At 47.0% G+C, this 13448-nt stretch overlaps 1 protein-coding gene across 4 annotated transcripts in view; it reads left to right on the plus strand.

Moving 5' to 3' along the window:
• Window positions 1-1282: 1282 nt before the first annotated feature.
• Window positions 1283-13448, plus strand: part of NAP1L1 (nucleosome assembly protein 1 like 1) — a 51976-nt gene continuing 39810 nt past the window's right edge. For 2 of the 4 annotated variants that reach the window (XM_073327714.2, XM_073327715.2), the window contains exon 1: window positions 9193-9217. The gene's annotated coding sequence lies outside the window, so the exon portion shown is untranslated. Of the gene's footprint in view, window positions 1404-1707; window positions 1777-9192; window positions 9218-13448 lie in introns of those variants that run through there. The other 2 variants (XM_073327717.2, XM_073327718.2) reach the window with 2 other exon arrangements.

Below are 13448 nucleotides of genomic sequence, written 5' to 3' on the forward strand. Positions count from 1 at the left end.
ACATTTCATCTGTTTTTTCAAAATTCATACATAATACAGATTGTATCTCAGTTGGTACACGATCCCTCCTGCTCCTTCCTCTGTCCTTCTCTGTTATTGTCATTTCCACTGTTAAATAACCTCATTTGGATTGCAAAATTTTTAGGGCATGGACATTTTTTATTTCTGTAAAATGCCTTGCAAAATTATAGCATTGCATAAATATTAAGTAAAATAAATAGTATCCCTGAGTTGTTTTTCTGGGAGCGTAGCCTATGTGAATATGATTTCCATACTTTGTTGCAGGTGAGTTTGGTCTGTTTTGGTACAGGGTGCTGCTATGGTGGCTTAAATGAACAGCCTTTTACACAGTGCATGCAGGAAGAGCAATACAATTTATTTAAAGATTTCCATGGAGTACCATGGCACTGAAACTCATTTAAGCATCCATAACAACAACTAGCCTAATTTGGTATGGGTCTGTCAGTTCTAGTAGTCTGGTGAAGTGGACCTGGTGTGGCTGGCCAGGAGAAGAGACGAGTCCCTGCCTGAGAGCTTAGGGTGCAAGTGTTACGTTTTGCCATAAGGGGGAGAGGTTTGGATGTGTTTGTGTGTGTCACCCTTCAGCCCCTGGGGTGTGTGTATGTTGTGTTTTGGCCTGGGGAGTGCAGGTGTCATGTTTCAGCCTGCGGGGGATGTGTGTGTTTTACACTCGGGCTTTGGCTGTAGGAGGTGTGCACACATGTATGATCACACTTGGGGTTTGGTGGGGTGGCTGCGTGTGTTCATGCTGGGTTTGTGAGATCATAGCTAGGAGCTGATGATGGCTGTGAGTGTTCACAGTGTGTGTGAGGGATCACACGTGGCCCTTGGGACTGTATTCGGTAGGTTTCAGAGTAGCAGCCCTGTTAGTCTGTAACCGCAAAAAGAAAAGGACCTGTGGCACCTTAAGAGACTAACAAATGTATTTGAGCGTAAGCTTTCGTGAGCTACAGCTCACTTCATCGGGTGCATGCAGTGTGTGTGTAAGATCTCAGACGGGGCCTGGGGGATGTCTCTTCTCCTGGCCAGCCACACCAGCACACACACTGCATGCATCCGATGAGTGTGTGTGGCATGAACACACTCATCGGATGCATGCAGTGTGTGTGCTGCTGTGGCTGGCCAGGAGAAGACCCGCGCGCCTTGTTGTCCGGCCCATGGGGGGCGGGGCTGATGCCGGACAGCTCCCGCCTCGGCGCTCACCCCGGCGCGCGCGCGTTGCCTGGGGACAGGGGCGCGCGGGGAGGGGAGGGGGAGGGGGGGTTACGTGGTGACGTTATTTCTATATGAGCGCGAGCGGCGGGAGCTCGGGTCTTTTTACCGCCAGTCGCGCGGCACCTCCTCCTCGCTCCTGAGTCACTGCGAGCCCCGGTTCGGCGCAGGTACTGAGGAGGGGGAGCGGCTGGCGGGGGCCGTTGCGGAATCACGGCGCCCGGCTCTGGGCGGGTGGGGGTCCGCTCAGCTCTCGGGGGAGGCGCCCCTCAGCCTGGCCGGGCCGGGCCCCTGTTCCGGGGTCGCCAGGCAGGGGTGGGCCGGGACCGGATGCGGCTGGGACTGGGCCGGGCCGGACGGAGTCGGTTGTCCCGGCGTCTGCGCGGCGCGGGGGCCCTCCCCTCCCGCGGGGCCTTTCTGCTTCGCCCCGGGGAGCAGCGCCGGTTGGTCGCCTGCTCCGGGGCCGCCATGGCCGCTGGGGTCGCACTAGGCCGCGCTGCCCTGGGCCTGGCGCGGGGTGGGGAGAGGTCGGTCTGCCTGGTAGTAAGTAGCACGTGGGGACGGGGCTGCCTCCGACCTTCCCCCGGGGCGCTGCCCCGCCCGATGCTGATGTGCGTGTGTGGGGTGGGGGGGAGAGTCGGGGTGAGCAGGGGAGGCTGTGCTGAGGTGGATTGGCCGGGGGGGGGGCGGCTGTGTGTGGGGTGTGTGTCTGTGGCGGGGGGAGGTTGTTGGCGTGGGGCAGGCGATGCCTCTGGGGAGGGTAGTGAAGGCCGCCTGGTGTGGCTCCTTGCTCTCTCCCCGGGGAGCGTCGAAGCTAATGTGCTGCGCAACTTGTTACTGACAGGGGGACCCAGCGATTCAGAGCCTGGCGGTGGATCGCTTGCGCTCCCTGCCTTGTCGAAGAGCTCTGTCCGCTCCGTTCCTAGCCTTCCCCGATGCATGGTATCTAGTGAGTTGAGCGCAGCCTGCTAGTCCCCTCTGGGCTTCGTTCTTGGCGCTTACTCACAATTCCATGTAAAGGTCGCGTTTAAAGTACCATTAGTGGCTGTAAGTGATGATGAGAGGTAGCTTCCCTTGTCAGAAAGGAAACTTGACGTATTAGTAATCTCCACCCCCGGAGCAAGTTTCAAGCAGTGTTGATGGGTTGTTTTTATACTGTTACCGGTTGCATAATATTACTGGTGATATCAGAATTTAGACTTCAAAAAATCCACTTACTCCAAGAAGCCAGGGAATGCACTTACAACAGGAATTTCTATAGAAATTCAGCTTAATAAAAAAAAATTCTGTCTCTATTTGGTTGATAAAATAACTCTCCAAAAGTGAACAGAGGGTAATCAATATGCTGATGTTTTCCTTAGTCTGTAGCCAGACATTCAGTGCCTCTGCAGCAGTAGCAAAGTGCAGTTCATAAGATTTGTTAGATTCCTTGCTGCTGTTTGGAACTTGGTGGAAGACTTTTGTACAGCATGCTGTAGTTCCTTGGGAAAAGTTACCACCAGCAACAGCAGAGGTAGACACTGAGATACTCACAGGGGAAGAGGAATCAAAAGACCAGGAGACTGGAGTAGTGGCGGAAGGGTACCAGAGAATTCTGCTCCTCCTCACATCAGGCATGAAGCTCCGGAGGGAGAGAGAAGTGAAGATTCTTCCCTTGAGAGCAGTTTAGAGGTTCTGGAAAGTGTATGGAAGCACTATTCTTAGCAGCTTTGGATGCTAGGTTTCTTACCAGGGCCTTGCCCTGTGTGTGTATTTTGTGTCTGGTAAACTTTTCAAGCTCTTATCAGAATTCTACTGAACTTAAAATGAAATTATAGACTTGTAAATTATAAATTTAGAAAATTTATTGTTTTAATCTGTCATTCACACAAACTTGTGAAGATGTTCTCTTATGTGAACTGATGACATTTAGCAGAGCTAGGCATTGTACAGGTATGTTGCAAAGCTTCCCTGCAGCACTTCTTTCTTGATATGAGACTTGGTTATTCTAGGCGGAGACTGCATTCCTGAGAATGTCGCCATATTCTATTAAATTGAATTTCTGCAAGTCAGTGACATGGTAAAAAGTTGTCCATTATCTGAACTTTCAAAATACAAAGTAACCACATGAAATAAACGTATTCATTATCAGAGAAATGTCAGAAACTAAGTACACCTCTACCCCGATATAACGTGGTCCGATATAATGCAAATTTGGATATAACGAGGTAAAGCAGGGTTCTGGGGGGCGGGGCTGCGTGCTTCGGCAGACTAGCGCATCAGTGTGTCTGGCTCCCACATGCTGCTGTGAGGGGCATGTTAAGGGTGCCAGGCCGGGACCGAGGGGTTGGATAATGGGGCCATGGGGGGAAGGGGAATGGGTTGGTTCAGATGGGGCTGTGGCGGGGCTCGGCCAGTCTGCGGCAACCCGGGGGGCTGCTCATGGCTGGAAGTTCATGCCCCAGCCCGAGTGCCTGCGGCCGGAGGGAGTGGGTCCGTGCTGTAGCCCCAGCTCCGCGCCCTGGCCGGGGGTGCTGTGTGCTCCACCGGGCTGGGCGGTTTTGCCGCCGCTTTGCTCAGCTCCTGCCTCCCTCCTGCGCACCGGCCAGAGGGTGCTGCGTGCTCCGCCAGGCTGGGTGGTTTTGCTGCCACCGCTTCGCTCAGCTCCCCCGTCCCTCCTGCGCCCCGCCTGAAACCCTCTGCCCCATTAACAAAAATGATTTAGTTTGCAAGCTTACAAACATTTTTATCCTAAAGGGATAAAAATATCTTTCCTAGTAAAATTTCAAAGCACATTATTTCTTTGTACACTCTAATCCCTCTACCCCGATATAACGTGGTTTCACTTATAACGCGGTAAGATTTTTTTGGTTCCCGACGACCGTGTTATATTGGGGTAGAGGTGTAGCTGTTAAAGTAATAAAAACAATTTTTGGAGCGGTTGAGTGTGTTGTGTGTGTGTTTTTTTTTTTTTTTTTTTTGCATTATCCCAAGGGATGCAAGACACGGCTTCCATCTATGGTTCATCGCTCAGGGAATGTCAATTAAGGTCCAGCAGATGTTGTTTCAAACATTTAGGTGTCTCTACTGGTACAGTGTTTGAACACCAACTGATTTTGTGGTCTGCAGTCATACGGCTTTGGGCTGTGCACATGTTCTATTTCAAACTAAACTGGTTTAGGCCTGGTCAATACTTGTATGGGGAACTTAAGAAACAGCTGGATGCTGCAGAAAGTGGTAACATTTGTTGTATTTTAAATATTGTCATCCATTATTCTGTGAGCATATACAAAATCCGATTAATCCACAAAATGGGTGGCATACTTGACTCTAAATTAATATTGAACCAATACTTCAGCCTGTCACTAGGGTTTAAGAAGGTGCCACCAGATGAAGTGTGAAAGCTGGTTCCTAATTGCTTGTGGTTAGAGCCCATGACTTTTGAGAGTAGGATGTTGAACTTGTTGTCTGGTCACTTCCTAGTTTGGGTAACTGCATTCTAACTACATTCCATCTGTCCTAAACTGTAGATTTGCTCTGCAGTATCTTACAACAGCTGTTAGTACATGTTGTAGATCAGTTTGTTTGCAAATTGCTTTGGGATTCTTTGCACTCAAAAGTTGTGTATAACTAAAGTTAGTTAACTAAAAATAAATTGTTAATGCCACTAACTGACCCTGGCCTGCAGAAGCATAAGGTTAATGAACTAACACTCATTTCCACCTAAACCACATCTAGGTTTTAGCTTTTATATACAAATGCTTTTTTACATGTAATCCAATCAACATATGTATGGAAGATTTTACAGAAGGTGCTTGAAGACGTCTCCATTTTAGCTCCTGATTGACTTAATTGGATTTAAAAACACAATGTGGGCAGCCTGTTGAAGATTTCTTATGTGTTTAGCAGATTTTGTAGATGCAATAAAATTCAGTGCAGAGGAGGCATGTAATTGTACAGCTTAGGCCTCATGTACTCCCCAGCAGGCTGGACCTTAAATTTGCAGAAATATTCCTGAATTTTATGATAGACTAGAAACTTTGCAGCAGCATCATTTATTAGAATTGCCCAAGCATTCTAGGGGGCACCAGGAAGCTGAAAAATTCTGTTTTGGTTCTCTCAAGCTATATGTTTTTTCTTAAACCCTTCCCGTGAACTTTTTCATGTTTTTGGTGGTTTGTCCCAGTTCAAGACACCCCCCCTCTCTCCCCCCACAAAAAAAGAAGGAAATCTTTCAGATGTGAATTTTTCTCGACAAATTTTTTTTTTCCTGGCCAGCGCTATTTAGAGCTCATTCAAGTGTGTGAACAGTTCAGAACATTTGAATTTCACCTGCCATTGTGTTGCCCATTCACCCAGCAGGTATCACATTAAAAGTGGGAACTTCGGAGCTCTCTCCTAATGCTGGTGCTGCGACTACACCATGCGGCAGCACTTTAATGTTGCAAGTGAAGACATACCCTAAGACAGCAGTAACTTTCCTTAGACTTCAACTCTCAAATTATCTACAAGCAAACTACCATTTAAGAACTCATGGAGCTTCAATTTCGCTCCTACTATCAAGGATAAACAAGAACTGCTCAGATTAATAAAGGACAAATATCTACATGGGCTTGTACAGAAGTCTTCTGGGCAACTCCTGGGCTGGTTCTAACAAAAGGGTTTGATTTTTTTCTACATAAAAAAAGCTTCTCTTGCAAGTTTCCATCAGATAATAAACAATTCCGTCAACAAGCGCTCAACAACCCCTCTGCTAGTTTGTAGCATTCTGAGGCTAGGTCTGTATGATACTTTACATCAGTGTAACTACGTCACTCAGGGGTGTGAACAATCCACACCGTTGAGCAACGTAGTTATACGACCTAGTCCTGTGTAGACAACGCTATGTCGGGAGGCGACTTTCTCCCACAGACATAGCTACCACTTCCTGCAGAGGTGGATAAACTATGCTGATGATAGGTGCTCTCCTGTCAGCACAGGAATGTTTTCACTTATGTGCTGCAGCTGTGGTGATGCAGCATTTTAAGTGTAGACCTGCCCTGAGTGCTTGTAATTTACCCTTTCTGGGAAGATAGAATAGGATCCCAGACTCTGGTCAAGTGAGTAAGGAAATGTACTACAGAATTAGTTTAAAACTATGACAGACAATTAATTCTACCCCTTTATTCTATTACGGATTCAGACTCTCTGAACTGGTTCTAAAAGTGGGGTAATTAGAATGTAGGGACCTAGAATATAGGCCACACGCTCTCAATACTCGCTATACTGAACAAGCTTTAATTCTATATTAATAGAGAAGTACCGTATAATCTAGTGGTCTAAAACTAGAACTAAGAATCAGGGACTTAAACGCTAATTCCAGTTTTAACAGACTGCCTCAGTTTCTCCATTTCACCATCAATAAAAAGGCAATAATGCTGATCATGAAGGGATGTTGTGAGGGCTAGTTACATCATGTATTGGAAAAAATAACCCAAACTATCAAATATTCATCCAAAGACTTCAATGTATTGTTTATTCTCCATGCCTAATTCTGCAGAGGAGTTATCTGGGAGTTGGCAGAGATGCCAGAAAGGGATACGCACAGTGGAGCAATTTGGCAAAACAATTTAGGGCAGCTGGGGTCAGTTTAATAGTTTATCTGACAAGATCAGTTCATACCCATTTCAAAACCAGCTGAAGGAAAGGATAATGTCAGCTGGCTGTTGAGGTCACTTACAATCAAATGCGACAAAGGTTGACAATTACACAGATATCTCATATCTGCAAGCCTATGGAGCAGGGGTATGGCCTGCACGTGGCCTATCAGGGTAATCCGCTGGTGGGCCATGAGACAGTTTGTTTACATCAACTGTCCGCAGGCATGGACGCGGTTTGCTGTTCCCGGCCAATGGGAGCTGCGGGAAGCAGCATGGGCTGGCCGCCGTTTCCCACAGCTCCCATCGGCCAGGAATGGCAAACCGCAACCACTGGGAGCTGCAGGCAGCAGTGCCTGCGGAAGGTCATTTACATCGACCAATCTTGTGGCCTGCCAGTGGATTACCCTGACGGGCCAGATGCGGCCCACCACTGCTTTGGAGCATTGTGCAACATGAAGGTGGATTTTCTTCCGCTCTCTTATAGTAAGCATATTTTTAACAGCTGTACCTGAATAAAGCTTTTTAAAAGTCTCTTAAAATGTTGAAAAGTGCTTCAAAATTAAGTTCTTCAAAGAAGTCTTTTGAAACCTAGGCAGAAAACTCAACAGCTCCAAGCCTGAAGCCACTGAGTAGCTAACTCCTCTACTGCTGGCTGCAGTTCATTCCTGTTCCCATGGAAACTAGTCTTTTAAACCTGATTTTTAAAAAGAAACCTTTCCTTTTTTCAGCAACCAATTCACTGTTTGTAGAATCAGAGAGGGTAGCCAGCAGCAGTCTTGAACTTTTGTAAGTTACAGTTACTGCAGCCTGGAAAAGCCACTATAGCAATAAACCACAACAAAAGCATGCACATATTAATTGTAAATGTCAAGTGACGAGGTCCATGGCAGAGTAAAAAGCACACCACTAATCTACTAATGATGGCCATGTTCCAGCTTTATTACAGAGTATGGCTCATTTGCTTAAAATTTTAAGAGATTCTGAGGTGATTATGGCACACAACCTTCTGCTATGAAAAACCGTTCTAGTATAACAAACTAAGTGTGGCATATAATTGAAGACTTGGAAAAGATTCCAACACTTTTACAGATTTTCCCTCTCCCACCCTATGTTGCTTCTATTAGCTTCTGTTTTCATGCCCCAAATAACATTTCCCACTCACTGATCTAACAAATGGCAATAAAAAGCCCTAATTCACAAACAAAATCCTTAAGCACTGGTGCATGGGGATGTGAGCAAAAATATCTGAGGAGCCCGCCATAATGGGGTTTTGAATCCTCTGTAACCTCATTCATAACCATAGTTGCTAAAACCCATTAGCTACCAAGTGTTTTGCAGCTTTATATTTTTAAAGCTTATTACTATTTGGCAGCGGGATAACTCAGTGGTTTGAGCATTGGCCTGCTAAACCCAGGGTTGTGAGTTCAATCCTTGAGGGGGCCATTCTGCCTCAGGCTGCTCTCCCAGACAGCAGCACAGTCTGTTGCCAGCCTGCCCCTTGCTTTCCCCTCCTCTCGCTCCATGAAGGCAACGGCCAACAATCGTCATCCACCAGCCGGTTCCGCTCCCACTCTGTTCTCCTGCTTGTGCCATATCACGGCAAGCATGGAGCCCGCGCAGATCACTGCAGCAGTTGAGACAGCTCTAAACACCACGTGCAGTATATGCAGAATGAGAACCTGCAAAAACAGGCGAGTAGGCGACGGCAGCGCAGTAAGGAGAGTGATGAGGACATGGATACAGACGTCTCTCAAAGTACGGGCTCCGGAAATTTGGCCACCCTGGTGTTACTGGGGCAGGCTTATGCTGTGGAACGCCGATTCTAGGCGTGGGAAACAAGCACAGACTGGTGGGACAGCATAGTGTTGCAGGTCTGGGATGATTCCCAGTGGCTCCGAAACGTTCGCATGCGTAAGGGCACTTTCATGGAACATTGCGACTTGCTTTCCCCTGCCCTGAAGCACATGAATACCAAGATGAGAGCTGCCCTCACAGTTCACAAGCAAGTGGCGATAGCCCTCTGGAAGCTTGCAACGCCAGATAGCTACCAGTCAATCGGGAATCAGTTTGGAGTGGGCAAATATACTGTTGGGGCTGCTGTGATGCAAGTAGCCAACGCGATCACTGAGCTGCTGCTATCAAGGGTAGTGACTCTGGGAAATGTGCAGGTCATAGTGGATGGCCTTGCTGCAATGGGATTCCCTAACTGTGGTGGGGCAATAGTCGGAACGCATATCCCTACCTTGGGACCGGACCACCAAGGCAGCCAGTACATAAACCAGAAGGGGTACTTCTCAGTGGTGCTGCAAGCACTGGTGGATCACAAGGGATGTTTCACCAACATCAACGAGGGATTGCCGGGAAAGGTACGTGACGCTTGCATCTTTAGGAACTCTGGTCTGTGGGAACGGCTGCAGCAAGGGACTTACTTCCCAGACCAGAAAATAACTGTTGGGGATGTTGAAATGCCTATAGTTCTCCTCGGGGACCCAGCCTACCCCTTAATGCCTTGGCTCATGAAGCCATACACAGGCACCCTGGACAGTAGTCAGGAGCTGTTCAACTATAGGCTGAGCAAGTGCAGAATGGTGGTAGAATGTGCCTTTGGACGTTAAAAAGCGCGCTGGCGCAGTTAACTTACTCGGTTAGACCTCAGCAAAACCAATATTCCCATTGTTATTACTGCTTGCTGTGCTCTCCACAATATCTGTGAGAGTAAGGGGGAGACGTTTATGGCGGGGTGGGAGGTTCAGGCAAATTGCCTGGCCGCTGATTATGCGCAGCCCGACACCAGGGCAGTTAGAAGAGCACAGCAGGATGCGCTGTGCATCAGAGAGGCTTTGAAAACCAGTTTCATGACTGGCCCGGCTATGGTGTGAAAGTTCTGTTTGTTTCTTGATGAAAACCCTCCCCCTTGGTTCACTCTACTTCCCTATAAGCCAGCCGCCCTCCCTTCCCCCCCCCCTTTGATCACCGCTTGCAGAGGCAATAAAGTCGTTGTTTCACATTCATGCATTCTTTATTAATTCGACACACAAATGGGGGGATAACTGCCAAGGTAGCCTGGGAGGGGTGGGGGAGGAGGGAAACACCAGGTGGAGTGGGGGAGGAAGGGAGGACGGAAGGACAAGGCCACACTGCACTTCAAACCTTATTGAATGCCAGCTTTCTGTTTGGGCAGTCCTCTGAGGTGGAGTGGTTGGATGCCCAAAGGTCCCCCCACCGCTTTCTTGGGAGTCTGGGTGAGGAGGCTATGGAATTTGAAGAGGAGGGCAGTTGGTTACACAGGTGCTTCAGCGGCAGGCTGTGTTCCTGCTGCCTTTTCTGCACCTCAACCAGGAGGAGATTAGTCTTTAAAAAGAGACATTTTAGAGAGCAATGGGTAAACTCTTTCACAGTGAACCAAGCTGTTAACATTACATAGCACGTGTGCTTTCTTTACAAGGTTGCATTTTGCCTCTTATATCGAGGGCCTGCCGGTATGGTGTGAGAGATCACGCACGTAGGGCCGGCGGGCAGCAGAATTCGGCTTGCAGGCAGACCTGGTAAGCCACAGTCTTTTGGCTTCTTTAACCTTCCTAACGTGTGGAAATGGTTTCAAACAGCAGCACCCTCATTTTGCATACCAAGCACCGTTGGGTTGGCCCTTTAAAATGGGTTGGCCATTTAAAAGGAGGGGCTACAGTTTTCGGGTTAACGTGCAGTACAAATCAAACTAAGCCTCCCTTCCTCCCCACACCCAATTCTCTGGGATGATCGCTTCACCCCTCCCCACACCGCGTGGCTAACAGCAGGGATGACTTCTGTTCAGCCACAGGGAAACAGCCCAGCAGGCATGGCCACCTCTGAATGTCCCCTGAATGAAATTCCCCTATTTCAACCAGGTGACCATAATATCCCTCTCCTGAGGATAACACAGAAAGGTAAAGAACAGATGTTGCTTGAATGCCAGCAAACAGCAGGACCATACGCTGCCATGTTTTCTTATGCAATATTCCACACTACGTGCTGCTGGCCTGTTGTGGTAAAGTGTCCTATCATGGAGGACAGAATAAGGCTGCCCTCCCCAGAAACCTTTTGCAAAGGCTTTGTGAGTACATCCAGGAGAGCTTCATTGAGATGTCTCTGGAGGATTTCCGCTCCATCCCCATACACATTAACAGACTTTTCCAGTAGCTGTACTGGCCGTGAATGCATCCCAAATCTTCAGGGCAAATTAATCATTAAATGCGCTTGCTTTTAAACCGTGTATTATATTTACAAAGGTACACTCACCAGAGGTCCCTTCTTCGCCTTCTAGGTCCGGGAGCCTGCCTTCGGTGGGTTGGGAGGGTATTGTCTCCGGGGTGAGAAACAGTTCCTGGCTGTCGGGGAAAACGGTTTCTCCACTTGCTTGCTGTGTTCAACCTCCTCCTCCTCCGCCTCCTCATCTTCCCCGTCCCCAAAATCTCCATCCCAGTTTTGGAGAGTCCGTTGACGGAGTCCACGCACAGGGCTGGGATAGTTGTAGGGGCACCCCCTAGAATTGCATGCAGCTCATCATAGAAGCAGCATGTCTGGGGCTCTGACCCAGAGCAGCTGTTTGCCTCTCTGGTTCTTTGGTAGGCTTGCCTGAGCACCTTAAGTTTCACGCTGTCCTTCTGCAGGTCCCTGTTACAGCCTCTGTCCTTCATGCCCTTGGAGATTTTTTTCAAATATTTTGGCATTTTGTCTTTTCGAACGGAGTTCTGATAACACGGATTTGTCTCCAGTACCTCCCGTTTGGTCCATGCTGGAGCTCTTTTGCGATTCTGGGACTGCCTGGTCGCCTGTGCTGATCAGCTCACCAAGCTGGCTAAACAGGAAATGAAATTCAAAAGTTTGCGGGGCTTTTCCTGTCTACCTGGCCAGTACATATGATTTGAGAGTGCTGTCCAGAGCAGTCACAATGGAGCACTCTGGGATAGCTCCCGGAGGTCAGTACCGTCGAATTGCGTCCACACTACCTCAAATTGGACCCAGCAAGCTCGATTTCAGCTCTAATCTACTCGTGGGGGGGGAGTACAGAAACGGGGTTTAAGAGCCCTTAAAGTAGCAAAAAATGGCTTTGTAGTGTGTACAGGTGCAGGGCTAAATCTGACCTAAACCCGTAGTGTAGACCAGGGCTAAGATGCTGATGTCCAAAGCTAGCACACGGCCATGGACTTTAAGGAGCTCAACTGATCTCTGACCTGCCATTGAAACTCTTGACATATCTCCAGTCTTACTGCTAACTCATTACAACAAATAGAGTTGTTACATGCAGATTAGCTGTAGAGGACGGTGTTTGGTTCTGTCCTCTGATCTCAGTGGACCTATTTTAATTACCTGAGCTACTGACCTAACTCTTTTTGTAAGTGTATATAATAGAACAATTGGACACAAAAAATTAATAATTTTGATTATATCTGATGAGTTATGTTTGTAGACTATACATAAGATTTCACTGATTTTAATAATATGGAAAATATAAAGCCTGCACTCCTTTTAAGATGATTCAGGAAAAAGACTGATGCAGATATTATTTAATGAGACACAACTTTTAGTTTTTTTACTCAAACTAATAAATTGAATTTGCTGAAAACTAACAAATCCTTCTGTACTCAAAGCATAAGAACTATAAACTTCTGGAGGATAATCCCATGTTTTTATAATACAGAGTGAATCTATGCTTTAAATGCAAAACAGAATTCAGCCATAACTATGGAGCTGCATTTGGCACTTCCATACTTTGGTTATGTAACATATTTTTCTTTGCTGTGAGACTTTAATATTTCTAGCATCGTGCTCATTTAGCATGAACTCACATTTTAATCTACTAATTTAGTCAAATGTATGTTAATGACTTCAGTACCGTTTTTGGTTAAAAATGTTTTTCGGCCACTATTAAAGTACCAAAACCAAAACTTACCAGTGTTTCAAGTGTAATTGAAAACTGTCTCAATTGTTTCATTAAATTTGATGTTGAGATCATATCCTCTTTCTAAAATCTTCTTGATTTTTAGATTCCTTTAAAATAAAACCAATCAGACTTGTGAATTTATGGATTGAATGTGTTTGCAGGCAAAATACACTTCAGTGCGGAAAACTGTTACTCTGAAGCAACAGCAGTTGCACAACTGGAGGAAGGGGCCACTGAGCCGCCTTGCTTGCATGTGAAGTCAGGTTAGGGGCAACTGTGACTACTTGTCTCCAAAGCAAAGCAGCAGCATACCTCATGAACTTTTGAGTATTAATAACACCCCTGATGTCAGAGTTGGCTTTCCTAATTCAGTTCCGTAATCTATCCTACCTCTACCTCATCTATCAGCTCTTGTTTCTTCTCCATGACCCTTCTACTGCCCATAAGTAAATTGCTCCTATGGAGAATGTCTTTCCAGGACCTTTACACTTGTACCCTTCTATTTCCACCCAGATAAACCTTTTTTTTTAGTTTTGCATATCATTTTTTATTCCCACACACAATGAAGTGTGCGCATGTGTGTTTTGATAGATGTTGATTCTTGAGTGAATGGTAACCTTGCAGCAGGTTAGTTTCCATTGCTGAAGAGAAACTGAGGTCACAATCAGTCAGAGTAA

Source organism: Lepidochelys kempii, chromosome 1 (genome assembly GCF_965140285.1).
Source record: "Lepidochelys kempii isolate rLepKem1 chromosome 1, rLepKem1.hap1, whole genome shotgun sequence".
NCBI lineage: Eukaryota > Metazoa > Chordata > Testudines > Cheloniidae > Lepidochelys > Lepidochelys kempii.